This window comes from Podarcis pityusensis (assembly GCF_964106645.2).
Source record: "Podarcis pityusensis genome assembly, chromosome: 2".
Taxonomy (NCBI): Eukaryota; Metazoa; Chordata; class Lepidosauria; order Squamata; family Lacertidae; genus Podarcis; species Podarcis pityusensis.
This window is the reverse complement of record NC_138029.1, coordinates 100,389,295-100,407,277: the sequence shown is the minus strand read 5'-3', so window position 1 is coordinate 100,407,277 and position 17,983 is coordinate 100,389,295. Positions and strand designations below refer to the sequence as shown.

At 44.3% G+C, this 17,983-nt stretch overlaps 1 long non-coding RNA gene across 1 annotated transcript; it reads left to right on the top strand.

Moving 5' to 3' along the window:
• Window positions 1–487: 487 nt before the first annotated feature.
• On the top strand, window positions 488–5,647 carry LOC308471725. Its single transcript, XR_013983124.1, has 3 exons — window positions 488–557; window positions 3,522–3,615; window positions 5,624–5,647. It is a non-coding gene; the product is annotated as an uncharacterized lncRNA (long non-coding RNA).
• The last annotated feature ends 12,336 nt before the right edge of the window (window positions 5,648–17,983 follow it).

Genomic DNA, 17,983 nt, shown 5'->3' with positions numbered 1-17,983 from the left:
TTGGCTGGGAAGCCGTCAAAACAAGTCATTAAACTGTTGGATTTAATGCCATTGCAGGGGTTGTATTTGAAAGCCACATCATGGTTAAAGAGAGTGAGAGAGTGAGATTGTATACAAGTGTATTGTGATAAGAAAAACACTCAACTGTGCCACATTATCAAAATGGGCAACACAATACATTTTGACTCATTAAAATGAAGTAGGTGTGCATTGCCTTTGAAGTTCCTGAAGAGCAACTATTCTCGATAAGAGAGGCTCATTAAACTTTCGGGAAGCTGTTTGCGAACACAGGGTGCTAATCTACAGAAGATAAGGAGTGTAACCTTTCACTAAGGGCCTTTAAAAAAACCACACACAACCCACCTTGTCTCAAGCTTTCTCCTGTATTTCATCAAAGGCTTGATGAGGTGGGGGGTGCTGTCTAATCTGTTAAAGAGACCAATCTAATCTGTCATTATTAAACACTTTTATGGAGGAAAATGCTTGCAACACTATCCATCTCGCTATCTCAGAACATGGAAGCAGACAGAAAAAAATCTCCCCCGAAATGGCTAACAGTAAGCAATCTGTTTTCCTAACTACACAGTTTAGCTTGTGGTGCAAGAGGACGCAAGTAGAATAAATACAATTAATACCGCTCAGATTTCTTGCTGGAGGTGTGGAAGTTGTCAAGGAAATGTTGGCGTGAATATTGTGTGGGGAGAATGGAGCTGAATGATAATGCGGCCAGCTTCCCTTGCCTTTGTAACTTTCAAAGTCAGTCTTTGGAATGTGGCTGTTCCTCACCAGGTGGAGCAGCTGGAGGTGCATGCTGAACGTGTAGTTGACATTGGGTGCCATGGGAATCCTAGACCGAAGAAGCTCCCCTGGCTCCCAGTTGTGAGCAACTGGGCTTATTTTTTTTTAGGGGCCCCAGTGCAGCTCCACCAGCTGGAGCAGCTGGCAAAGCTGTGCTTGTGAAAGACTTCCATCTGTCCCTAGGCATGTTTCTAAGGCCATATCTGCCTAATATCAGTTTTATACTGCTTTGCTGTCATGGATTCTTCCCCCAAAGAATCTTGAGAAACTGCAATTTGAAGAGGCACTGTGAGTTCTGTTAAAGATCATTCCTTTCCCTTACCTGCCCAGACAAGGATCCTTACTGGGCTCCCAGGGAAAAAGAGAACGACTATTAGATCATTGTAAGCCTGTAGGGTAGACATCCAACAGGGACATTTCTTCAGCATGAGAAAGGGCAAGTGTTCAGGTTTAGGGACAGAGTCATGTAACAGATGTGTGCTTTATACTGGAGGAGTAGCAATTGGCTGGGGTCCTCCTGTTATTTATGAAGCAGCCTATGGTTGTCATTAGTGTATGCGTACTATACAAATTAATACACGGAACATTCAATAAAGCTGTCCATACATTGCAAGCTGGGGACTGCATAAGCATTCTGCTAAACTCAAAAGGGCAAAAAGGTAGGTCATATGGAATTGAGATAGCGCAGTTTCAGATAATGAAGGTGAAAATAAACACCAGGGATTGTGCTGCACATTACAATGGAATAAAGGTGCCGGAATGCTTATTTATTCATTTCGGGTCGGCGGGAGGAACCCTGTTTAATACCATTCCAAATAACCTTAACCTGAAATGAATTAACATACAGATTGTGGTTGGGTTACATATATATCATGTCCTATCAGCACCCCCAGTGGATGGAAGGACTTTAAGAAAATGAGGCTTAAAGAAAGATTTGTGGGCTCCCCTCTTCCCAAAGCATTCCCACATAAATTCCAAATGAGACCATATTTTCTGAATGCAGTAATTTCACTGCTGTTTCAACCAACCAATTAATTTTAGAAATAGAGGTATTTAGCCTTAGGGAATTCTTATCAGTGCTGCTATATTTATTAACTGTTCAACTGACATCCTGAGGGGATTTGTGGAGTGGGGGAAGCAGCGGTTCTCCTAAGATTATTACAAGGCACTGTTTTTATTTATTTTTTTATTTATTAAAAGCGGAGCGAAAATTGCGCAGGATATGAAAGATTTTACTAATCTGCAGTCAGTCGGCTAGCTGCTGTTTATATTCTGGGGAAATCACACCCAGGGCCTTTTTATGCTTGCGTTACCGTGTGTTATCTATGGCAAGGACTCTACATCTTGTTTTTGAAACGGGGAAATATTTGAATTGTATTATCACGCAGAAGAGTCCTTGGGAGGCTGTAACCATGAAAAGTGCAGCAAAGGAACGTAAACCAAAGCAGGAATCATTAGTATTATCACTATTACATCTAAGCCACCCATCATCAGAGCCAGGGCAGGTTACAACAATATAGAAACAGAATCTATCTATCTATCTATCTATCTATCTATCTATCTATTTATCTATCTTTTTATCTATCTATGTATCTATCTATCATCTGTCTATCATCTATCTATCTATCATCTCGGTTGGTTAGAACATGATAACACCAAGGTTGCAGGTTCAATCCCTGTATGAGACAGTTGCTGGGGGTTGGACTAGATCAGGCACCCCCAAACTCAGCCCTCCAGATGATTTGGGACTACAGTTCCCATCATCCCTGACCACTGGTCCTGTTAGCTAGGGATGATGGAAGTTGGAGTCCCAAAACATCTGGAGGGCCAAATTTGGGGGTGCCTGGACTAGATAATCCGGATCCCTTCCAACTCTATGATTCTATTTCTAGGATACACACATACACACACCTATACCTAAGGTAAAACACCAGGGTAAGGAAGTGTGCCTTCAACACACAACAGAAACTGAAAACGCCAGACACACCTCTGTGGGTAGGGAACTCCACAACTCAGGGGCTACTACAGAAAATGACCTGTACAGGGCCACTGTGACCCACAGCCCCCAAAGCCCAGACTTTACCTTCTCTCCCCTTTGTGCTTTCCGGGGCAGGGCTCTGAATTGCATGGAAACAGCTCCTTACATACGGGCAAGATCCACACATGGAAATCAGGGAGAGACATCATTATTATTGCTCCCTTGCTCCATATTGAATGAGACTGCCTAGTGAGAACACCAGCTGGAAAAGATTTAGAGCATAGGTGGCGAACTACCAGCATGCAATGCATAACTTTGGAATTCATTGCTGCAGCAAATTGTGATGGCAACTAGCATAACCACTTTTTATTAAAAAATATGCATATGTATAAGACTTTAGACTGCCTGGTCATTTTCCCCTGACCTACAGACTCCCTTGGGAAATAGAATATCACTTACATAGTGATATATCTATTCACTGTGTAAGTGATATATCTATTCCCCAAGGGGAATAGATACTTCCCACCCACAAACCTATGTCCCCACTGTGGAAGGACGTGTGGATCCAGAATTGGCCTCCACTTACAGATACACTGTTAAGACTGTGTTCATGGGAAACAATCTTGATCGGCCACGAGCAATCACCAAAGAAGAAGAAATATCACTTATGCCGAGGTGTTCTCTCTATTATCTAAGGACAGAACTTCCACCTTCTACTCCAATGCATTATAAACTTTTTCCCTAGAGGCATATAATACACCTGAGGATATCCTGGAAGACATGACTTTGGTGCCACTGGAGACAAAGTTCTGGACCAGACAGACCTTTGGTCTAATCCGGTATGGTGGTGATTCTTATGCTTCACTCAAACTTGAACGCAGGAACATAGGGAGATGTCAGACCATTGATCCCTCTATTGTCTACACTGACTGGGAGTAGCTGTTTTGCATTTCAAGCAGGGGCCATTCCCAGCCCTACCTGAAGATGCTGTGGATTGAACCCGGGACCCTGTGTGTGCAAAGCAAGTGTTGTATCACTAAACCCTTCCCTTCCTGAGCTCCCTTTACTTGCACTTCTCCAAGCACAGGACTCTTATTAACTATATAAAGCACAATCATACTGTCTGTTTAGAACAGGGGTGGGGGACCATTTTTCAGCCCGAGAGCGAGACAGAGGAGTGGCCCAGCCGCCATGGAGTAGCTTTGATAAACGGGCATCGGATGTGGGGTTGGTGAGCATGGGTTTGGGGGAAATGGCCTTGTTGCTAGCCCTAGTCATGCCTGTAGCTAGAAGTTCTCCACCTCTGGTTTAGATCACACTAACATATGCACATGTGTGTGTACATGTGGCACTTACTGTTACAGCAACAAGAGCGTAACTCGACATTTATAAATATTCCTTTCGTAATGTGAGAGCATTGCCCTCTAGTGTTTAGTTGGAGCTGTAACAGGCCTGTTGAGTTTAAACTCTCCAGAAAAGGTGACTAGGATAATAATCGTCTGTTTCCCTAGTTCCTTTCCAAATTGCCAGCATCACACACAAAGAAGAGAGGAAAAAAGAGGGAGAAGAGAGAGGAGAGAGAGAGAAGTATGTGACTAGAAGAAAGGTACCGAAAGCTGCAAAACACACACCAATTCCAGAATTAATTTCAGAAACTTCCCACACTGGAAGTGTCCTGATCCATGCTGATATCCACCACCAAGGAAAGCAAGGTAGGCCCAGGGTTCTGCAGCAGATACAAAGGCCAGGCCCTCGTACAAGAACCTAGGTGCTGATTCAGGACCACAGTCAGCAACCAAGTAGGTGAGGCAGAAAAGCAAGCTTTCATCTCAAGTGGATCTTGGGAGTAACTTGCAATAAGTTTTATCCTCCAGGCTAGGTGGTCAAAGCAAAAGACCCACCTGGCTATTTAAAGGGCTGGTGCCCGCCCTGCCCCAGCTGTTGGCTTCTTCTAGGCAGCATAGTTTTAAGTTTCATGGGCTTATTTGGCTAAAACTCCTCCAGCCTTTTTCTGATCCTCCAAGGTGGGTGTGTGATCTACTTGTTGGAATCTGGTTGCTGGAACTCTTAGGGGTGCCAGCTGATTCACATGGGAAGCATCAAGGAGTAGAGCCATCTCTTCCTTCTCAAGCCTACTGTTGTGGAAGGACCCTTCCCAGGTTGGGGCCATGGCAGAAGCCAATCTGTGAAGTAATAACCAAACAGAATGGGACAGGGATGACAAATCTGCTGCCTTTAGCACTTGAGTCCACTGTGGTGTAGTGGTTAAAATGTTGGATTAGGGCTGGGGAGACCTGAGTTCAAATCCCCCCACAGCAACAAAGCTCACTGGGTGACCTTGGGTCAGCCACTTTCTGTATCTGTGAGCTTAAAATGCTGAGAAGAACTATGGACACTTCTCCAAATTCCTTAGAGGAAGGGCGATATTTATATTTGTGTATGTAATGAAGGGGTGTATGGGCGATTAGAACCTGGTGGGGGACACATTTTGCTTCTTCTAGGGTAGCTTGCCTGCCTTTGGTCCTTATTCTGCACTCTGCTCCCACCTGTAGCTGCTAGAAGCTGTCAGCATGAGACAGCGGCCACACCCCAGGAAATGCCTTTGATTGGCCAGCTAAACCAGGTGAGGGTATCCGATATGTCTCAATCCCTTGGGACTTCCCCTGCATGCGAAGAAAGGCTCTGACGGATTAAGCAGAGGAGACCAATAGTGGGTCCAATGGTCAAGAAGGCAGTTTTTGCACGTGTTGTAGAGGGAAGTGAGGGGCAGGTGGGGCTCCTCAACTTGGGAAGGTAGCTTATCTAGAAGAAGAAAAATTCTGACCCTAAACCTTCTCTGCCTTGCAGGATATCTTTGGGAGAAGAAACAGCTCACAGATCCAAAGTGGAGTCCCCAAGATGGCTGGATGGCACTTGGTATGTCTCCTTCCAGCAAGTCCTGCAGCCAAGCTGGTGCCAAATGTATCACTCGGTTTTCCTTTGAACCACATCAGTAAAGCCGAGAGGGGGATCTTGTCGGCTGGACAGCCCAGAACCTCCATACACACTGCCCAGGCTTGCATCCCAGAGAAGTCGCTTCAGTGCTGCTAATGCATCAAAACAACAGTTGTTGTTGTTGTGGTGGTGGTGGTGGTTGTTTAGTCATTTAGTCGTGTCTGACTCTTCGTGACCCCATGGACCAGAGCACGCTAGGCACTCCTGTCTTCCACTGCCTCCCGCAGTTTGGTCAAACTCATGCTGGTAGCTTCGAGAACACTATCCAACCATCTCGTCCTCTGCTGTCCCCTTCTCCTTGTGCCCTCCATCTTTCCCAACATCAGGGTCTTTTCCAGGGAGTCTTCTCTTCTCATGAGGTGGCCAAAGTATTGGAGCCTCAGCTTCACGATCTGTCCTTCCAGTGAGCACTCAGGGCTGATTTCCTTCAGAATGGAGAGGTTTGATCTTCTTGCAGTCTATGGGACTCTCAAGAGTCTCCTCCAGCACCATAATTCAAAAGCATCAATTCTTCGTCGATCAGCCTTCTTTATGGCCCAGCTCTCACTTCCATACATCACTACTGGGAAAACCATAGCTTTTACTATATGGACCTTTGTTGGCAAGGTGATTTCTCTGCTTTTTAAGATGCTGTCTAGGTTTGTCATTGCTTTTCTCTGAAGAAGCAGGTATCTTTTAATTTCGTGACTCTCCAGAGGTTTTGCTTCTCCCCCGGTGGTGCCCTTCATTGTCTCTTGAGACAGGCGGATGCCAACAATATGTAATGAGATAATGGTATGGCATAGTGCCAATGGGGGAGGGAAACTGTTCTTGTGGGAAAGAAATAAATGAATGATTCGTTCTGCAAGGAAACCTGGAATCGTATTGTTCCAAGGGAACAACATTTTTCCAGCAGTGTCTTACTTAGTCGTCTTAATGGATGCTGGCATTGTGAGCACCGGAGGCAAGGCCTTGCCGCTGCTATTATCTTAACATCTGGACACTTGATTTGCCCTGCAGTCTAGATTTACAAAGGGCTGCATCCAAATTGGCATCAGGCCCTGATCTGTTTTGTGACTTTCAATTGCCATTGTTCAGGTTGGTTGGGATCTGTGGCCGAAATAAAATGGAATCAAATATCTGCGGCAGCTAATCACATTCAATTCAATTGTATGACGGCAGCTTAGAAAAGGAATGTGTGCCCGAAGCAATAAGATATTGAAACAGATGAACAAACCTATTGTAGGCAAACCATAAATGGCCTGCAAAATAGTAGCCTGCAATGTTTACCCATTTCCCTCTATTTGATCTTGGCAATTGTGTCTCCTGATTTGCCTGCTTTTCAGGGGCAGGCAGCGTGACTGAACTGAATAAATTTATTGCAAGTGTCAGAATAAAGTTGGGGTTCTGTAAAATAAAGCTTCAACTGCAAAATGGCAATTGCCTCTTAACTGAAGGGTTGGTGTTTCTGGGAAATGGATAACAATGAGGTACAAGGCTGCCAACAAACAACAACCTCAGAACCATCTGCTCCAAGTTTTTGGCCTGTTCAGGTATTCGCTAGTCGCCTACAATATTTAGGTCACAAAGGAAACCGTGTGTGTGTGTGTGTGTGTAGGACCATAGCTCAGTGGCAGAACAACTGCCTTGCACCCAAAAAGTCCCAGGTTCAATCCCTAGTGTCTCCAGGTAGGGCTGGCAAATGCTCCTGCCTAAATTCCTGTATAACCATGGCTGGGCAGCCTGTAGATAATACTAAGCAGGATGGACCAATCGTCTGACTCAGTATAAAGCAGTTTCCTTTGATTGTATGTGCGCGCCAGTGTGTGTGCATGCCCGCTTGCATGCCCAAAATTCTATATTTTGACAGTGGTTACTGATGTTCAAGAGGAAGACTATTAACTCCATCTTGGACCCAGTTCCAAGAACTATCCTATTTTGTATTTCATCACACTGTACTCCACAATATCATCAACCTTTTTACCAACACAAGTTGGCATTTGTTTGTTTGTTTGTTTGTTAAATGTGTGCCACTCCCTCTAGTTAAAAAACCCCAACAAATCTTGGGTGAAAGTACAAACTGGACGCACAACTGTATCTTTTTATATTTGAATTCACACAAACCACAGTCCAGGCTGACCTTCTGTATCAAGAGGCTTCTGTAGTGTGGAGCTAGGAGTGAACGCCTGACAGCCAAAGCTGAGCACTGAGCAGATGGAGAATGAGATCAGGCAAATAGCAGCTCTGAACCAAGGTTTGCCTGTTCTATGACTGGGAGCTCAAACCACGGTGTAGGATGCTTTATTTGGTTAGCACAAACCATGGTTTTGCATTATACCTGAACTGAGCCATTGCTTGACTCTCTGCCTTGGGGAAGAAACCACCCTCTTGTTCTGAAGCACTGGATGTGCTTTGCTTAGACCTGCTCCCTCCCTCCCTCCCTGAACGATTATCAATTTCTCGTCTCAGTGTAAAGAAGTTCAGGTGTGAGCGAATAATAGTCTTTGAATTCAGCCTTGCTACAGGCACCATGCAGAAATGATTTATTGTCTCCTACGCCCCTTAAAAAGGATGTCTGACAATTGATAATGTAATGGAACAGTAATTAAGCATAAAGGAGGCTACTAAACAATTGATTGCCACTGTCAGGAAAGCATGATTAAATTAGATGCTTGGAGAGCTGAATCTGCCCACCTACAAATTAATGATTAGTAATTAAAGTTACAGGCCATGGCCGGTCTCCTGCTGGTACTTCAGTTAGGAAACAAACACAGGGAGTTGCTTAGGCTGATTGTTTTCAATAGCATGTCTATGCCCAATTTTTGCTGGCCAGTACTGGGGTGACCAAGTGCTTTGAGGATTTGGCTCTGCAAAAACTGCCTGTGCTCCCAGCTCAGCAATTTTTCATAAAACCGCCATATAAGCAACTCTGAGCAACCTGGGGGAAGGATGCATAGCAGTACAATAAAGTACATTGAGATAATCTTCTGAGGCCCTTCTTCGTGTGCCTCCTCCTCAAGAGGTCTGGAGGGTCGCAACACAAGAACAGGCCTTCTCTGCAGTGGCTCCCCATCTGTGGAATGCTCTCCCCAGGGAAGCTCGCCTGGTGCCTTCATTATACACATTTAGGTGCCAGGCAAAAACATTCCTTTTTAACCAGGCCTTTGGTTGATTTGATTGACATTCTATCAGGGCCGTCTTTAGCATACGCACCACCAGGATGCAAATTTAGTTTAGTTTCCCCTGGGAGGGGAAAGCCAAAGTTGTTAAGTTGTTGACCTTTTTTTACGGGAAGTGAACTCAAAGTTTTTTTTGGGGGGGGGGGAAATGCTCACCTGTAACAACGACGCAGTGGAAAAAACTGCTTTTGTTTCCTGGCTCATTGGGAATATTTGATGCTATGGAGTAACAGAGCGACAGAGGAGGGGCGGGGACTTTTGCTCCAGTGCTTTTCACTGCCGCCAATCGAGAGGGACTGGTATACAGTAAGTATACATTTCGCACCCCCCATAATTTGGTGCCTGGGTGCCCAGCACCCCTTGCACCCTGGATAAAGACGGCCCTGCATCCTATGCCCTTTTAAAATGTGTTGGGGTGGGTTATTGGATTGTTGTTGTTCTCATTTTGATTATGTATGCTGTAGTTTTATATTCTGGTTTTATTCTGTGAACCACCCTGAGACCTGAAGGGAATAGGGTGGTATATAAATAATAACAGTGCTCCCCCCCCAAAAAATGTTTAGGGGTACTCTCATTTGACTCAAGAAAATCACCATTTTATAGTTCAAATTGGGGAAAATAAATACAGTAAATGGACAAAAGTACAAAGATTCACAAAATGTTTAGGGGTATGTGTACCCCTGCGTCCCACCAGAAAAAGGCACTGAATGATAATAAAATAATAATAATAGTAAATGGTCATGAATTTGCCATCTTTAAAGAAAGTACGAAGTTGTGAAGGACGTTGCATATAGACTGTACCAACCCAGGATGACTCTGTGATTTGATTGTGGTTTTTCCTCCACCTGATTGCACAAGGATGCTGTCAGCGGTGGCTGGTGTTCATTGGCACTGGTAGGGCAGAAGGCCAGGGAGATGGCCAGCAAACGGTGACATTGCCTGTCAGATTCTTCCTCCTTAGTCCCAGTGTTGCCCTTTTAGCACTCAGCAGGGAGGAGGATGGGGACAAAACTTGAATTAGTTGGCTCCATCTATCATTGGCTCTGACTCCACCTGTTGTTGGGTCTCCCTGCCTTCCTCCCTGCCGCTCTCAATGGGCCATCACAGTTTACTGAGCATTCATTCTGATTTGTTTGCTGGGCAGTTAGCCAATGTTTTATTAAGCACAATTTACAGTGCATTTTCCTTGCCCTTTGCTTATCACAGAAAGTCTCCTTGTGTATTTTGTGTATTTGGTGTTTTCATTTTTTACTTTTATGTTGTGAACTGCCTTGGGATTTTCGGATGAAGGGTGGTATACACATTAAATAAATTAATAAAATATAATAAATCAATTCATTCCGAATAGTTTGAAGGAGTGTGTTCTTTTCCCCCTGTCCTGGACCTGTGTGTCCTAGAGGAGTTAAATCATTCAAAGATGACAGAGAGAATCTGTGATTTTAGTTCGTCCTAAGAAATGTCAGGATTCTAATCATTAATGAGCAAAGGAATGCCATCAAGGGATGAATTATGTACCCAAGCGATATATTAAGTTTGATGACAATCAATGGGGGGGGTCATATATTGGAATAGCTGAGAATTATATTAATATTGGATTAAAGACCTAATGAGGAAATTAAAACAAGAATGGCTTTTGAAAAGCAACTATTCCAGATTTGTCTGGTTAAGAAAAATAACAAATTCATGGAAGCCTGACCTAGATTCATAAGATGTTATGTATGGCTGAAATTTCTGTATGGATAGACATGAAGGAGGCAATAAAAATGGACTTGAGGCAGATGAAATGTGTATTTTTTTTAGTTTTGGGCATGTGCTCTCAATTGGTAAAATTAGGTAACAATTTTGGATCAAGTGCAGGCTGATTATATATATTTTCATGGGTTTGCGGGAAGGAAGGATCCCCTAAAATTCCTGGATGCCAGATGTTAGATTTAAAATGCAGGCTAAACCAGGAAATCACCTGTGGGGGGAGAGGGCCATCAAGGTGTAATTATGGGGCAGTGACCAGCCATTGACCCTCTGCCCCAGCTCTGGTTAAATAGCAGAGCTAGGAGGAGGAAGATCACAGGAGGCATGAATCAGCAACAGGAAAGCGTCCTTTTAAAAGTGAGGCTTGGGATAGTGGGCGATAAGTGGGGGCGAGCAGACAGATGGGGAAGAGTGGCTTGGGTTCTTGAGAAGAAGACAGGAAGTGGGAAGAACTCTATGCGGCACTTGCTAGAGGAGGCTGCACCAATAAGCCAGCGGCCATAACTGGGTTCTGCTTTGGACATGAGCTGGCGAAAGCTGTGAGAGAAGCTACAAGGGATGCTCTTGGGATGTAATGTTCTGCATCTCCCTCCACTGAAGCCTTCCAGGTGTAAATATGTGTAAAATAAACCATATTTCTTAGACACTAGTATCCACTGTGCCTAGATAGATAGATAGATAGATAGATAGATAGACAGACTGGTACATAAGAGGTATGTGCATTTTTTTTTTTTTTGGACATCTAATGAGATCTGGAAAACAAGGGAAGGCAAGGTTGACTGAGTAGTTCTGATGGATCGGCTCAGTCCATTTGGCTCAGTCATGGTAGTCCTGGATTACTGTTTACCTCATTAAAGAAACAGGTGGGCATATTGCAGATTCCTGAATATGTGCTTTGGAAGTGTGATGTTGAAAACATGTGAGAAGGCATGTGGTCCCATGAATAGGATTCCAATATGAGCTCAACTCTCTGTTCACAGGAAGCATTTTGTACTGGCTGAAGGAGATAAAAGACTGACTATACCATTGGGTATAGGGACGCGGGTGGCGTTGTGGGTTAAACCACAGAGCCTAGGGCTTGCCGATCAGAAGGTCGGCGGTTCGAATCCCCACGACGGGGTGAGTTCCCGTTGTTCAGTTCCTGCTCCTGCCAACCTAGCAGTTCGAAAGCACGTCAAAGTGCAAGTAGATAAATAGGTACTGCTCTGGCAGGAAGGTAAACGGCATTTCTGTGCACTGCTCTGGTTCGCCAGAAGCGGCTTAGTCATGCTGGCCACATGACCCGGAAGCTGTCTGCAGACAAACGCCGGCTCCCTCGGGCTATAGAGCGAGATGAGCGCGCAACCCCAGAGTCGGTCACGAAGGACCTAATGGTCAGGGGTCCCTTTACCTTTTTATACCATTGGGTAACACTTAAGTAGTTACGAATTGTGACATAAGTAGCTACCTCGGATATTAGGAGTCACGCTGTTGCTACAGCAAATGTGAGACTTCACATATGTTTACCAAGGAGCTGTCAGTCTAAGTTCAAGGTGCTGGCTTTGGTGTATAAAGGCCCTGTGCTTGGTATTAGGATACGTGAAATTTCCTATCCCCCCTTATATACCTATTTGACCACTGTGCTCTATAGGTGAGGGCCTCCTGTGGAAGCCATCTTATCAGAATGTCCTTTCCACACAACATAAGAATTGGGCCTTTCGTATTGCGGCACCTGCCCTTTGGAATTCCTTTCCCTTGAATATTTAGACAGGTGCCACCTCCATTGTCTTTTTGGCATGTACCAAACACCTTCCTTTTTCAACAAGACTTTAAAGTTACCATCTTTCCCAATCTGCATCAGTACTGGAATTGTTGTTCAGATGTCATTTAGATGTTTTAAAGATGTTTTTATTGCTTTATCACTTTTTTGGCTGCTCTGCCCTCCTTTAGAAGGGCAAGGTATCAAATAAAGAAAAAAAGGAGGAAGTAAGTAAATCTCCTTTCTCCAGTGGCACTTTAGAGACAATCTTCCCTTTACATTACATCCATTTCCAATGGGCCATGAATGTGTTGTGAAGAACCCACAGAGAGAACAAGCAGTGATTACTGCTCAATTCCCCATTTTTGTGTATTTCTCTCATGGAAGCCCGTGAACACAAGGGCACCATTCTCAACCGATGCCAGGAACATTATTTTGTACTCACAGCATAAGATGTCCTGTCAGAAACAACAAATCAAAGAGGCAATGCCTTAATCAGCAGATGGATTCTGAATACACAACAATAGATGTTTCTAAAGGTTGATATGAACACACCCAATAAGAAAGTGGGTGTGGGTGGGAATGTATTTTATGATGATGCTCCAAGAAATATGAATCGCATCAAAAATGAGAAGCCACAATAGTTGTCTTTTGAGTAGATCCAAAACATGCCGTAGTGATTAAATGGCAGTGTGACTTTTCGGGCCAAATTTATTTAAACCCAATCAGTGTGGGAAGTCAGCAACAAAACGTAATAGCCACGGATTTATGAAAGATGCTAGATCAATTTAAATCCTCAAAGGCAAGCTGTCTGACAGAATTATTTGCTGTTTTCATCGTAGCAAATGTTTCCCAAATAATTTGGCTGGCAGGGGTTCATGTGAAGATCACCCACTTCAAGCACCCCAACCTGTTTTGCACAGTGAAACTACTACAGACAGCTCTTCGCTAGCAAACATACAAAGAACGCCTTTCTAAACATGTGGTTGACTCTTAATTTCCCCCAGTCCTCTGGCAGATCAACATGTTCATTGGAAACACTGACACAGCCCTGAGCGTTTAAATGTTTAAAGCTGCCGCAGGATCCTTGGTTGCTTTTTCCTGTGACAGACCAACATGGCTACCCCTTCAGCATTCGCAAGATGGTAAGTGCCGGTGTTGTCGTTTGTCAGGATGACACAGGAGTCCTCCCCGGCATACGTTCAGAGCAGACAGTGCCGTAATTACCCCCATACTTTCTCTAAACTAGCATCTGGCACAGGCCACTTTCACTGACAAAATACAGGATTGGACAGGATCACGGAGACATTGGTCTGACCCCTCCAGATCTGGTCAATGTGAACAGCTGGAACAGAGCAGCCCAACAGCTTTAAGAGAGACCCATGCCCGACAGAAGCCTACTCAATGTGCTATAAATACATTTGCCATCTCCCAGGAGCTTGACGCGAGCCATTTGTCAGCGGAAAAGTCACATGGGCTTCCTGTTGTCGCACTTCATCCTCTCCCCTTTTGTCAAAGCGATAATTCCTTCTTGTTTGAGACTGTAGCTCGGCATTCGCCAGGTGTAGGGTATTTCTGCAATAAACATTGGTACTGACAGCTGCTGCGCCAGGTTTCTAATTTCCAGCCAAGCTGGCTTGGGGTATAAGATGCCAGATGAAATTAAGCATCTTTTTCTGATGATGAGGCTCTGCATCACCATCGCAATGCACCCTCCGCAATGACCTATCTCAGGAAGGGTAATATTGGAGGCTGCTTTCGCTCCAAGGAATTAGCACGAGAAAAGAGCAAGCCAACACATCTATTGACTGGCGAGGACGTGTTGGCTTGATTGGTAGAAGTGCGATGCAACATTGCTGTCAAAAAGCAGCATAGCCCGTGATTAAATAGTGGCCGCAAGAAGATTAACCATATGTGATTTATTTAATAGAGAAGCCACTGTTGTTTTCTAGGGGACACAGTTAGATCTGTCCCTGACTACTTCTGACATAATTTCAATTTACTACACCCGTCCATGTTCCATCCCTGTTGGAAGGAACAGCAACAATAATAATTACGTACAAAAATTGTATTTCATCATTCCTGTGAGGATCTCAGGATGGCATACATAGGATTGCTCCATTCCATTTTCACGACTATCCTGCCTTGTAGCTTAAAGTTGAGAGGTGGGGCCTGGCTCAAGGTCAGCTAGTGAGCTTCATGCAGAGTAGGGATTTGATCCCTCTTTGATTCACTGTTCACTCTACCAGACACGGGTGGCTCTGTGGGTTAAACCACAGAGCCTAGGACTTGCCGATCAGAAGGTCGGCGGTTCGAATCCCCGCGGCGGGGTGAGCTCCCGTTGCTCGGTCCCTGCTTCTGCTCACCTAGCAGTTCGAAAGCATGTCAAAGTGCAAGTAGATAAATAGGTACCGCTCCGGCGGGAAGGTAAATGGCGTTTCCGTGCGCTGCTCTGGTTCGCCAGAAGCGGCTTAGTCATGCTGGCCACATGACCCGGAAGCTGTACACCGGCTCCCTAGGCCAATAAAGCGAGATGAGCGCCGCAACCCCAGAGTTGGTCATGACTGGACCTAATGGTCAGGGGTCCCTTTACCTTTACCTTATACCAGACTGGCTTTCCAGAAGGATCTGTTGTGGGATTAGGTCTGGTAAATCACTTGAAAATGGGATTAGGTCTGGTAAATCACTTGAAAATGAGCCTCACTTGAAAATGAGCCTCAGGAACATGGCTTTCATCTGCCAGGCTATTTAAAAAGAGCCAACCTCATCCTTCCTTTAACTTTCCTTGTCATTGTCCGGCATAAACTGCAAATCTCTGGATGCAAAGGTATCTGCTAGCCACATTTTTTTTTACTTAACTTATACAGCTGTCCTTACAATAGTTTACTCGTTCATACACACAGCAATGCTATGGAGTACAGTCTAAATTTAAATCTTTTCCTCATATGGGAGCTGCTCCAGCACCTTGATCATTTTATTTGCCTTTCTCTCCATAGTTTCTAGTTCTACAATATCCTTTCTGAGAGGCATCCACCAGAAATATACACAGTACTCCAAGTATGGCTGCACTATAGACCTGCATGAGGGCACTGCGGTATTATCGGGACATAAAATGTCTGTCTTGGCTGGATCCTGCAATCACTGTTCACCTTAGAGCTTTTCCTCCGAGTATGAGACAACCCAACCCCATTTCCTGCATTGTTCTTCTCTGGAATAGACATCCCCCCCCCATCAGCTTTTCTGCCATATTTGGAGCACAAGAGGACACCCTCTCACCTTCACTATCTTTCTATCATTGAAAACTCAAACACGAGCATTGTTTAAGGAATATTGCTTCCCGTTTTGAACCAAATATCACTGACGTGGATTTTGCATTAGATCATGCTTGAATTTCCAGTGCCTTGGGCTTAAGCTACTGCACATGTGGCCGAGTTATGTGAACATCTGGATATTTATGAGATTGGCAGGCAGTCTATTCTACTATTAACACCTGCATAATATATTCGGTTCTGGAGCTTTGGTAAAATGTTTATGCTTGACACAATTGCCACTAACCCCTAATGCTTCTGACATTGAAGGCTGCAGATGGTGTCCTCTAACGCATGCCAGGCTGAAACCTGCTCCCTAGAACTCCATTTATCTGCGGAGACAAAACGCTTGCTGTTTGCCCTACATTTTGCTTGATGTCACGTTCTGAATCACTTCGTTTTGTTATCCTGCATGTCATTGTTTGAAAGGAAGCTGGAATAAATCCAAGCAGTTTTTATCCCACCCAATTTCCTGCTCCTGGTATTTTAGCTTTTTTTATTATTTTAAAAAAGGGCCAAATTCTTATGGTCACGGGACTTAGCAAACAATAGTGAATGACTGGTTTGTGTACAGCCTCTAGTACACAAGCCTTAAAACCTGAGTTGCTAGGCTTCTGGGGATTAAGATACTTGTGTGTGAAGCGTTCATTGGTCAGGGACTGTAACAACGCAATGTGTTTCAGCTTTGTCCTCAAGTACGTCTGATTGAGTTGGCTTGTACGCTGCAAAGGCACAATTTCAGTTACATAGCTTAACAGCAAACTTTTCCTCTTACTAAGATTGTCCCCTCGAGCTATTGGTTGAGCCGCTCTGACATCATGGAATGTGTGTATGTGCCCTTCTTGGGTCTGACAAGGCTCCATTTCATAACTTTCTTGCATTTTGGCAAGGAAACCAGCAACCTAAGCAGGTTTCCCCCTTCACAACTGGCTTTAGGGGCATGGATTTTGTACTCGTCTATTTGTGCCCGAGTATCAACAGTATCTCAATATGTTTTGAAAAGGGCCCTGTGGTGGTTTTCTGCAGATTGCAGACCAGATAATTTGGTGCACTGGCAACCAATTCCAATTCCAACCCCACTCCTCCCCCCTCCCCAAATCTCTTCTATGGAAGCTTTGGCTTGGAGATAGTTGGGCAAAACAGGTGACTGAAAAACAGTTCCAGGGCATGAGAAAAGCCCTTCCCCAAAGAAATCTCAACAGCTTGAAAATGAGCCTCAGGAACATGACTTTCATCTGCCAGGCTATTTAAAAAGAGCCAACCTCATCCTTCCTTTAACTTTCCTTGTCATTGTCCGGCATAAACTGCAAATCTCTGGATGCAAATCTCCCTGTCAAAGGTACAGGCAGACACCTGATCAAAGGTCATCCTCTCTTTTGTGTTTCTATTTGATACTGACATTTCTATTTCATTTTTTAAGTGCCATGGTCAGTTAGAGGAACTGCATTTTGATGGAGAATTACTGATGTGCTTCATGTCTTCTCCAGGAAGGGGTGTGTGTGTGTGTGTGTGTGTGTGTGTGTGTGTTTCTACTCATCTTCTCCCATCTCCCTGCCTCTTTTCATATCTTATGGGTGTTTTAAATTGAATGTGTTTTCATTTTTAATGGAGTAGTTAAATTAGCTTTGAAAGTGCAGCAGCTCAGTGCTTCTGAAGATTGCCTGCTTATTAACTGAAGCTTGGTTTACTACGAGACGATACCCTGGGAACTGATAAAATAATTATCATTATTTTATTTGTGGCTTCATTTCATTCTTAACTCTCAGGCAGCTTGCGGGATGTGAAAGGGCCAGAGAGACAGGATATTCAGTAAAACGGGATGGGGGCGTGCAGGGGGAAGGTTGGAATACAATGCGCTGCTAAGTGAAGGTTCTGTCAATGCCAGGGTTTTTTTCTTGCACAATGGAAACTTCCTCTTGCACAAAGAGGAGAGATGAAACATTAAAGCAGGGATGGAGGGCTTTTGGCCCCTGCTGGGGACGATGGGAGTTGTACCTCCAGGTATAGGACGGTATATAAATTCAATTAAAAATAACCACCACCACCTCTGGAGAGCCCAAGACCTCCCACTCTAACATTAAATTGTGGGGTGTTATGTTTGACAACCTGAGAGGACACTTTTCATTGTGAGTGATACATACTAGCCCTATTCAGGTTATTGCCAGAGGGAAGAAGCAACACAAGTACAATGAGGTCCTGTGTATATAAAGTCACAGAACATTTGTGTTGAAAATGAAGCGCCTGTGATCAGCTTCATGGA